We start from the raw sequence: 10,911 nt of genomic DNA, 5'->3' as shown, positions 1-10,911 counted from the left end.
ACCTGTGAGAGAGGGAGCTTTGAGCAGCCATCTGTCCCTGGAGGAGTGGTTCCAGCCCAGAAGTTAGTAGTTTGTGGGCCATTTTGGGCTAATTTCTCTCTCTTTCATTTCCCTGCTGTAAAAAATGTGTTTGCATGGTTTTGCACGTACGGGCAGTGACGGTTAGCTAGGGCTAAATTTATCCCGGCTCCACCAAGTCTCCTTTTTAGTTTTTCCCTTGAACATAGTCTAACTCTCAACCTAACTACTTAAAAAGCTTCCTACAGTCCAGCACTTGCTCAGACCTAATAGCAAGCACTAATATACCCCGACACTTGATTGCCCAGCAGGGCAAGGCTCATTATTCACCCCTCACCAACCAAGCGACTAAGCAGCTCACCCTACTATTCAGGCATGACCAAAGGGCAATTTCAGGTATACTCTCCAGTCCAGCTGGTGAACCTGGGTATCCTGAGGCAATGTTACAAATGCCTCATGTACACAGACAACCCTCTCCTCATACCACAAAACATTAACATATGTGAGCGATGCAATTATATAGCTAAATTGGAGGCTAAGCTCTCTCCACCAAAGACTGGAACAGGCAGTCATGAGGAGAAGGTTAACACTTGCACCACACCTCCAGCCTCACATAGACATTCTAAACCAGCACTGGCAAAAAAATACACATAAATAGATGAAATCTTACTTGGAGGCTCTAAAAAATAAACTGCAAAAGCATCAGAGACCTCCAAAGCAGACACCTAAAAAACCTGCACCTCCCATCACAAACCAGACAATACATAAAACACAAAATCAGTGTGCCGCACAATCACAACCCTTAAGGCAAAATAACATACCTAACACACTAGTAATAGGTGACTCTATAGTCAGGCACACTGATGTCCCACTCACTAGGCTGGACAAGGACAAGGTTACTGTTAGCTGCCTGTCGGAAGCCAGAATCTGCCACATACCACAAGTACTCAGGTCACTCCAGAACAAGTACAAATATGACTCTGTTATTGTTCATGTTGGTTTGAATGACCTGAGACGTACCCCCCTGGGCTACATGAAAAGAGACATGAAAGAGCTCTCTGATCATGTAACCCAGGTGGGTATGACCCTGACCCTGAGTAACATCCTGCCCTCACCAAGAATGATACCGCAGTATAAAGAAAATAATTATCAATTTCAACAATTGGCTAAGCTTCTGGTGTCATTCAAAGGGGATCCAGTGTCTGTCAGTCTGGGACGACATGTTCGACAAGCCTCATTGCTTCACAAGAAACGGCTTGCACCTGTCACCCCTAGGCCTTCGAATACTGGCCAAGGCTCTTGCTGCCCCCATAGTGTCATTTTTAGGCAAGGCTCAAACATCAAACCCACATCCGTAAACAGCACAAATAAAAAAATGAGGGTTATGCTACTCAATGCCAGGAGTTCAAATCTCAAAATGCACATGCTCAAAGCACTCCTCAGTATGGAGAACGTTGACATCTGTGCAGTAACTGAAACCTGGTTCAAGGCTCCACAGAGCACCCCAGCACTACCAGGCTACAACTCATACCACACATTTCGGCAACAGGACATGGACCGAAACACAAAAGGAGGAGGTGTATCTATATTCATCAAGGATACCTACACCTCCAGGTTAGTGGCGCAGCATGATACCTCAGAGATCATCCATGTGCAACTAACATCAGGCAAATCTGCAATGCAAATTGTGGCCTGCTACAGATCACCTCCATGACCCAGGACCACCACTCCGCCTTACTGGAGACACTGGAAAACATGAAGGTCCTACCGAGCACCCTGATATTGGGCGATTTCAATTACCCTACCATTAACTGGGAAAACTACTCAAGTACAAACTCCCAGGTCCAGTGCTTCCTGGAATTTATCAACTCAAATGCCCTGGATCAGCTGGTAAACTCCCCTACCAGAGGTGAAAACATATTAGACCTGGTCATCACCAACATGGATGACAGGTGTTCCACACCAGAGGTCAACCCGTCACTGGTTAGATCAGACCATAAACTAATCATTATGGATGTCCACACCATACCACCACCTCCAACCAAGGAAACCACAGTGAAAAACTTTTCTACAGCAAACTTCACCTTACTTAAGACAGAGGTGGTAAGTTTCACAGCCCCCACACTAAAGGATAACAGTGTCCAAGATGCAGGAACCTTTACAAATGCACTCTATGAGCACCTACAAGGATGCATGGATCATGCCATCCCTAGCAAAACCAAGACTCACTCCCCTAAGAGAAGGAAACCAGTCTGGTGGACCCCTGCCATAAACAGGCTATACAATAGAAGGAAGAAACTAGTTCAGAAAAAAAGCAAATCCCATGAAGGAAAGACATCCCTGATCAGTATCAGTAAGAAACTAATGTCCCTCAAAAAATCCACCAAGGCTAAGTTTGAAAGAAAAATAGCCAGGATTCGAAAGATAACCACAAAGCCTTCTTTAGCTATGTCAAGAATCTAAGTGGCAACTTGCAGATATGCTCTGAGCTAGTGTAAAATAGCACAAAATATACTGAACTCACTGATATTGCCAGCATCCTGGCAGATAGATTCAGTGTAAACTTCACCCCACTCTCACCCCCAAAAGGGCCCACAACAATACCAGAAAAGTGTAGTGTCCTGGAAATCACAGATGCACAGGTGAAAATAGCCCTTTCAAAAGCCAAAAGTACAGCGTCAAGTGGTGCCAGATGGTGTCCCAGGCTGCGTCTTGTACGAACTACAGAATGAACTAACCCCCCCACCTAAACACATTGTTCAACCTCAGCCTCTCCACAGGCTACATGCCCATAGAATGGTGCACAGCAACAGTTATATTCTGCTCCACAAAGGAGGGTCCACAACTGACCCTGGTAAATATCACCCCATAAGCCTGACTAGCCTGGTCTGCAAGGCTATGGAACGCATCATCATGGAACTCATTAACAAAGACATTGGGAACCTCCAAACACTTGACCCAACCCAGTTCGGCTTTGTTAAGGGCAAATCATGCCTACTAAACCTGGTTGACTTCTTCAAGACAGTTGCCAAGGCCATAGATGAGGGGAAGGTAGTTCACAGAGCCTACGTTGACCTCTCCAAGGCTTTTGACACCATTCTCCACTCGGGAATTATAGAAAAACTCACCAGCCTGAACATAAACCCCTACGTCACAAGATGGATTGCCAACTGGCTTGCAGACAGAACTCACATGGTAAGAATAGCGGGCTTCAGGTCCAACTCTAAACCAGTCACAAGTGGTGTCCCACAAGGCTCAGTCTTGGGACCCCTACTGTTCGGCATATACTTCTCTGAAGTACAGGCAAACACAGGAGGACTATGGCTAACCATGTTTGCCGATGACTGCAAACTGGGAGCCATAACTGACTCTCTAGCTGACACGGACATTCTCCAAAAGGGCCTTACTGAGAGGACACCTGGTGTCAAAGTCATGGTCTCAAGCTAAATGCCAAAAAATGCATAGTCATCCCATTTGGGAAAAACAAAACACCCATGAATTACCACATAGTTGGCAGCTCCCTTAATACAGGAGAGGTAATAAGAGATCTGGGGAGCCAGGTAAATAGTAATCTCTCCTTTGACAATCATATTGCCAAAGTAGCTAGGAAATCCTTCTATTTAGCCCATCTAATTACTAAAGGGTTCGCATCTAGATAAAAAGAGGTTGTAGTGCCCCTCTACTCTTCACTCATCAGACCCATCATAGAGTACAATGCCCCATTTAGGATGTACCTCACAAGACACTTCCAACAGCTGGAAAGACGACAAAAGTACCTCACCAAGAGGATTACTGGCCTCAAACATATGTCCTATGCAGCCCGACTGGAAAAACTCCAGCTGTACTCATTGCATATCGCTTACTCAGAGGTGATCTCTGCCTGACTTACAAAGCCATGTCCAACTCAGAATTGGTGGACATGCTCCACCTAAACAAATCCAAGTCACTGCGAGCCACTCGCTCTAGTGAGCTAAACCTCGCCACAACAATAATTAGAACATGCTGGAGGGATAGATTTCTCTCACAGAGACTCCCCATGCTTTGGAATAAAATTCCTAACTACATTAGGGAGAGCCCCTCACTAACACTCTTCAAGAGAAACCTTGACGAGTGGATGGGTAACAGAAAATACACCCCTGGGATAACTTCATTGGCCCTTCTTGACAGAGGCTCAGTTAATTAATCAATGGGGCGGCAAAAGCTGACTCACTCTGGCTAGGCTTATAAATGCCCTTGGTCAGATAGCCTAGTACCTACCTATGAACCTAAGAACAGTGACTATGCTGAGAAAGCCACACATAAAACCAAGTTCTCCAAGGCAGGGAATAGTGGCCTTCTATCTTTATGACCAACAGCTATTTTGGCAAGCTTCTGTCAACAGGGCGTATTGAGACCAACACTGGAAATATCTTGTGGTGGACATTAATGCTGTAGGTGGTTAGAACCTTAGTTACAAAGTGATCTGCTGCAGGAGCAGCAACGTTACATATGCTGCTGAGAAAAAGCTGCCTGCCAAGCATGGGAAAGTTGGTCAGTGAGAAGTGAGCTGTCAGATGAGCTACCTCTGAGTAAATGGTGGGGTTTCTGGCTTCTGTCAGAGGCAATGACACTTCCTCATGGTCCTACAGTCTGGTGTTGTACAATGGAGCAGATCTACATTGAGCACCAAAAATGTCCATTTCAGATGCCCCAGGTGCATGGCTGTTTCCTGTATAACAATATATTTAATTTCCCTTGGTTCAGTATTCACTGACCAATGTAGTAAGGCTGTCTGTTTTGGGATATACAGGCACATCAGAGGTTAAACGTTCACAGCCATCTGCACAAGTTATGGTACTTAAATGTTTTTTTTTTGCAAACAGTACCACTATTACTACTATATCTGAAAGTGAGGTGTGACTCTGGTGGTGCATTAGGTTTACACAGGATATTGTACTTTGCTGTATCATGTGATTCTCTGTCTGCTATCACCACTGTGAGACTGCTACCAGCTGATATTGGAAGACCTTTAACCAATAATCATGATGATGGTGGTGGGGATGAGGCATGGTCAGGGAGTGCAATTTGTTTGTGTTGGACACAGAAAATGTCTCACAACTGAATCCCTTATACAGACCATGGACACAGTCTCTGTGAATGCAGATACATAGGAGATACACAACACAAAGGAAGCAAAGGTTAGTGGGGGGACTCATAGTCAGGGAAGGAAGTGTGAGTTCCCCTAGAGAACAGATGTTTGAATTTGCCACAAGCCCTATTGAGGGGGGGGGGGGTACACACATGAGGATAGGTACTGTTGTTGTGGAGATGATTATGGCCAGGAGAGGATGTCCCTGGCATCTTGACAGTCATCACATTGGCACATCTGGTTTTTTAACAAACCAAATTCAAGAGAACCTTGACGAGTGGATGGGTAACAGAAAATACACCCCTGGGATAAACCCTTGACGACCAGTTTTTGGCTCCTTTGCTTAAATCCCGGAATCCAGCCTACTAAACTGGTGATTTCTAGAAACCATAACCAATTTTAGGGGAAATGGTTATTTTCACACTTTTGCAACTTGAGGCTTGCCAAAAGGGGGGGGGGGGGGGGGGCAGGGGGGGGGGGGGGGGGGGGGGGGGGGGGGGGGGGGGGGGGGGTGGGGGGGGGGGGGTGGGGGGGGGGGGGGGGGGGGGGGGGGGGGGGGGGGGGGAGGGGGGGGGGGGGGGGGGGGGGGGGGGGGGGGGGGGGGGGGGGGGGGGGGGGGGGGGGGGGGGGGGGGGGGGGGGGGGGAGGGGGGGGGGGGGGGGGGGGGGGGGGGGGGGGGGGGGGGGGGGGGGGGGGGGGGGGGGGGGGGGGGGGGGGGGGGGGGGGCTGGACAAAACACAGGAGGACTATGGCTAACCATGGTTGCCGATGACTGCAAACTGGGAGCCATAATTGACTCTCTGGCTGACACGGACATTCTCCAAAAGGGCCTTACTGAGACGGACACCTGGTGTCAAAGTCATGGTCTCAAGCTAAATGCCAAAAAATGCATAGTCATCCCGTTTGGGAAAAACAAAACACCCATGAATTACCACATAGGTGGCAGCCCTTAATACAGAAGAGGTAATAAGAGATCTGGGGACCCAGGTAGATAGTAATCTCTCCTTTGACAATCATATTGCCAAAGTAGCTAAGAAATCCTTCTATTTAGCCCATCTAATTACTAAAGGGTTCGCATCTAGAAAAAGAGGTTGTAGTGCCCTCTACTCTTCACTCATCAGATCCATCATAGAGTACAATGCCCCATTTGGGATGTACCTCACAAGACAATTCCAACAGCTGGAAAGACCACAAAAGTACCTCACCAAGAGGATTACTGGCCTCAAACATATCTCCTATGCAGCCCAACTGGAAAAACTCCAGCGGTACACATCGCATATCGCCACTCAGAGGTGATCTCTGCCTGACTTACAAAGCCATGTCCAACTCAGAATTGGTGGACATGCTCCACCTAAAGAAATCCAAGTCACTGCGAGCCACTCGCTCTAGTGAGCTAAACCTGCCACAACAATAAATAGAATATGATGGAGGGATAGATTCCTGTCACAGAGACTCCCCATGCTTTGCAATAAAATTCCTAATTACATTAGGCAGAGCCCCTCACTAACACTCTTCAAGAGAAACCTTGACGAGTGGATGGGTAATAGAAAATACACCCTGGGATCACTTCATTGGCTCTTCTTGACAGAGGCTTAATTAATTAATCAATGGGGCAGCGAAAGCTGACACACTCTGGCTAGGCTTATAAATGCCCTTGGTCAGATAGCCTAGTATCTACCTATGAACCTAAGAACAGTGACTATGCTGAGAAAGCCACACATAAAACCAAGTTCTCCAAGGCAGGGAATTGTGGCCTTCTATCTTTATGACCAACAGCTATTTTGGCAAGCTTCTGCCAACAGGGCATTGAGACCAACACTGGAAATATCTTGTGGTGGACATTAATGCTGTAGGTGGTTAGAACCTTAGTTACAAAGTGATCTGCTGCAGGAGCAGCAACGTTACATATGCTGCTGAGAAAAAGCTGCCAGCCAAGCATGGGAAAGTTGGTCAGTGAGAAGTGAGCTGTCAGATGAGCTACCTCTGAGTAAATGGTGGGGTTTCTGGCTTCTGTCAGAGGCAATGACACTTCCTCATGGTCTTACAGTCTGGTGTTGTACAATGGAGCAGATCTACGTTGAGCACCAAAAATGTCCATTTCAGATGCCCCAGGTGCATGGCTGTTTCCTGTATAACAATATATTTAATTTCCCTTGGTTCAGTATTCACTGACCAATGTAGTAAGGCTGTCTGTTTTGGGATATACAGGCACATCAGAGGTTAAACGTTCACAGCCATCTGCACAAGTTATGGTACTTAAATGTTTTTTTTGCAAACAGTACCACTATTACTACTATATCTGAAAGTGAGGTGTGACTCTGGTGGTGCATTAGGTTTACACAGGGTATTGCACTTTGCTATATCATGTGATTCTCTGTCTGGTACCACCACTGCGAGACTGCCACCACCTGATATTGGAAGACCTTTAACCCATAATCATGATGATGGTGGTGGGGAAGAGTAAGTATGGTCAGGGAGTGCAATTTGTTTGAATGGACACAGACAATGTCACAACTGAATCCCTTATACAGACCATGGGCACAGTCGCTGTGAATGCAGATACATAGGAGATATACAACACAAAGGAAGCAAAGGTTAGTGGGGGGACTCATAGTCAGGGAAGGAAGTGTGAGTTCCCCTAGAGAACAGATGTTTGAATCTGCCACAAGCCCTATTGAAGGGGGGGGGGGGCACACACATGAGGATAGGTACTGTTGTTGTGGAGATGATTATGGCCAGGAGAGGATGTCCCTGGCATCATGACAGTCATCACATTGGCACATCTGGTAACATCCATTATTAACAGTCAATCAGCATGATGACATCTATTGAGAGCCATGGTATGACCACTGCAACTCCTGACAGATCAGATGGAGCTCCCATGGGTGGTGGATGCCCAACCTTCTACTATGCATATTTTGAATCTATCCAACAGATCAAGCCACATTCATGGAACTAGTACTGGGCTGTGTCCTAGATGACATACACTCACACCATCTCAGCCCCAGTGGTTTGCACACACAGACATCCAATGACACTAGCTCTTCTCAAAGCCTTTTATGTTAGTGCCACCCCACAGCCCCTGCCTAAAGTGCAGTCCTATTTTTCATTCTTCCCAGCACCCACACATATTCCTGTAAAAGAAATCCCAGTTTTGCTCTCTCCCACACCTTCACAGATGTTAACTGCACCCTTCCCACTGTACATAGATATATAGGTTCCCTAGGTCTGATGCACAGTGTGGTCTGTCTACTCATGGGTAAATAATGCTGGAGCTGGGTTTGCATGTAACACCTTTACTTTAGTGGATATAGGATCATAGGATCATGGGAAGTTACTAGGCTAATGGCTCCATGACCCTTACAAGCCTAGCCATGTTCTACACTTACTTCAACAAGGGACACAAGTGGAACCCCGAGGTGAATTTATGGTTACCCATCTGATCTTCCATATTGTATTTGAAGAGAGCCAGTAAGGTGCTCTGTTTGATGTGAAGTGGGAGTCCATTCCAAAGGTGTGGTAACCTCTGGGACAGAAATCTGTCCAACCAGCTGGTTCTATTAATGTCACATACCAAGTTAAGCTCCTTAGATGGAGTAGCCCATGTACAATTTGACTTGCGGATATGCAGCATTTCCAATAAAGTGGGATCAAAGACTGCCTTATGTGCAAGTCATAGATCACCTCTGAGTAGTCTGTATGAAACAGAATAAAGTGACAGTGAAATCATAGACGCACAGGTGAAAACGCCCTTTCAAAAGCCAAATGCACAGCATCAGTGGGGCCAGATGGTGTCCCAGGCTGCGTCTTGTACAAACTACAGAATGAACTAACCCCCCACCTAAACACACTGTTAAACCTCAGCCTCTCCACAGGCTACATGCCCATAGAATGGTGCACAGCAACGGTTATTCTGCTCCACAAAGGAGGGGCCACAACTAACCCTGGTAAATATCGCCCCATAAGCCTGACTAGCCTGGTCTGCAAGGCTATGAAGCGCATCATCATGGAACTCATTAACAAAGACATTGGGAACCTCCAAACACTTGACCCGACCCAGTTCGGCTTTGTTAAGGGCGGATCATGCCTACTAAACCTGGTTGACTTCTTCAAGACAGTCGCCAACACCATAGATGAGGGGAAGGTAGTTCACACAGCCTACCTTGACCTCTCCAAGGCTTTTGACACCATTCTCCACTCGGGAATTATAAGAAAACTCACCAGCCTGAACATAAACCCCTACATCATGAGATGGGTTGCCAACTGGCTTGCAGACAGAACTCACATGGTAAGAATAGTGGGCTCCAGGTCCAATTCTAAACCAGTCACAAGTGGTGTCCCACAAGGCTCAGTCCTGGGACCCCTACTGTTCAGCATATACTTCTCTGAAGTACAGGCAAACACAGGAGAACTATGGCTAACCATGTTTGCCGATGACTGCAAACTGGGAGCCATAATTGACTCTCTGGCTGACACGGACATTCTCCAAAAGGGCCTTACTGAGATGGACACCTGGTGTCAAAGTCATGGTCTCAAGCTAAATGCCAAAAAATGCATAGTCATCCCGTTTGGGAAAAACAAAACACCCATGAATTACCACATAGGTGGCAGCCCCCTTAATACAGAAGAGGTAATAAGAGATCTGGGGACCCAGGTAGATAGTAATCTCTCCTTTGACAATCATATTGCCAAAGTAGCTAAGAAATCCTTCTATTTAGCCCATCTAATTACTAAAGGGTTAGCATCTAGAAAAAAGAGGTTGTAGTGCCCCTCTACTCTTCACTCATCAGATCCATCATAGAGTACAATGCCCCATTTGGGATGTACCTCACAAGACACTTCCAACAGCTGGAAAGACCACAAAAGTACCTCACCAAGAGGATTACTGGCCTCAAACATATGTCCTATACAGCCCAACTGGAAAACCTCCAGCTGTACACATTGCATATCGCTTACTCAGAGGTGATCTCTGCCTGACTTACAAAGCCATGTCCAACTCAGAATTGGTGGACATGCTCCACCTAAAGAAATCCAAGTCACTGCAGCCACTCGCTCTAGTGAGCTAAACCTCACCACAACAATAAATAGAATATGCTGGAGGGATAGATTCCTGTCACAGAGACTCCCCATGCATTGGAATAAAATTCCTAATTACATTAGGCAGAGCCCCTCACTAACACTCTTCAAGAGAAACCTTGACGAGTGGATGGGTAACAGAAAATACACCCCTGGGATCACTTCACTGGCTCTTCTTGACAGAGGCTTAGTTAATTAATCAATGGGGCGGCGAAAGCTGACACACTCTGGCTAGGCTTATAAATGCCCTTGGTCAGATAGCCTAGTACCTACCTATGAACCTAAGAACAGTGACTATGCTGAGAAAGCCACACATAAAACCAAGTTCTCCAAGGCAGGGAATCGTGGCCTTCTATCTTTATGACCAACAGCTATTTTGGCAAGCTTCTGCCAACAGGGCGTATTGAGACCAACTCTGGAAATATCTTGTGGTGGACATTAATGCTGTAGGTGGTTAGAACCTTAGTTACAAAGTGATCTGCTGCAGGAGCAGCAACGTACATATGCTGCTGAGAAAAGCTGCCTGCCAAGCATGGGAAAGTTGGTCAGTGAGAAGTGAGCTGTCAGATGAGCTACCTCTGAGTAAATGGTAGAGTTTCTGGCTTCTGTCAGAGGCAATGACACTTCCTCATGGTCCTACAGTCTGGTGTTGTACAATGGAGCAGATCTACGTTGAGCACCAAAAATGT

This window comes from Protopterus annectens, chromosome 3.part1 (genome assembly GCF_019279795.1).
Source record: "Protopterus annectens isolate FY-2018-M chromosome 3.part1, PAN1.0, whole genome shotgun sequence".
NCBI classification, from domain to species: domain Eukaryota; kingdom Metazoa; phylum Chordata; order Ceratodontiformes; family Protopteridae; genus Protopterus; species Protopterus annectens.
This window is presented reverse-complemented; position numbering follows the sequence as displayed.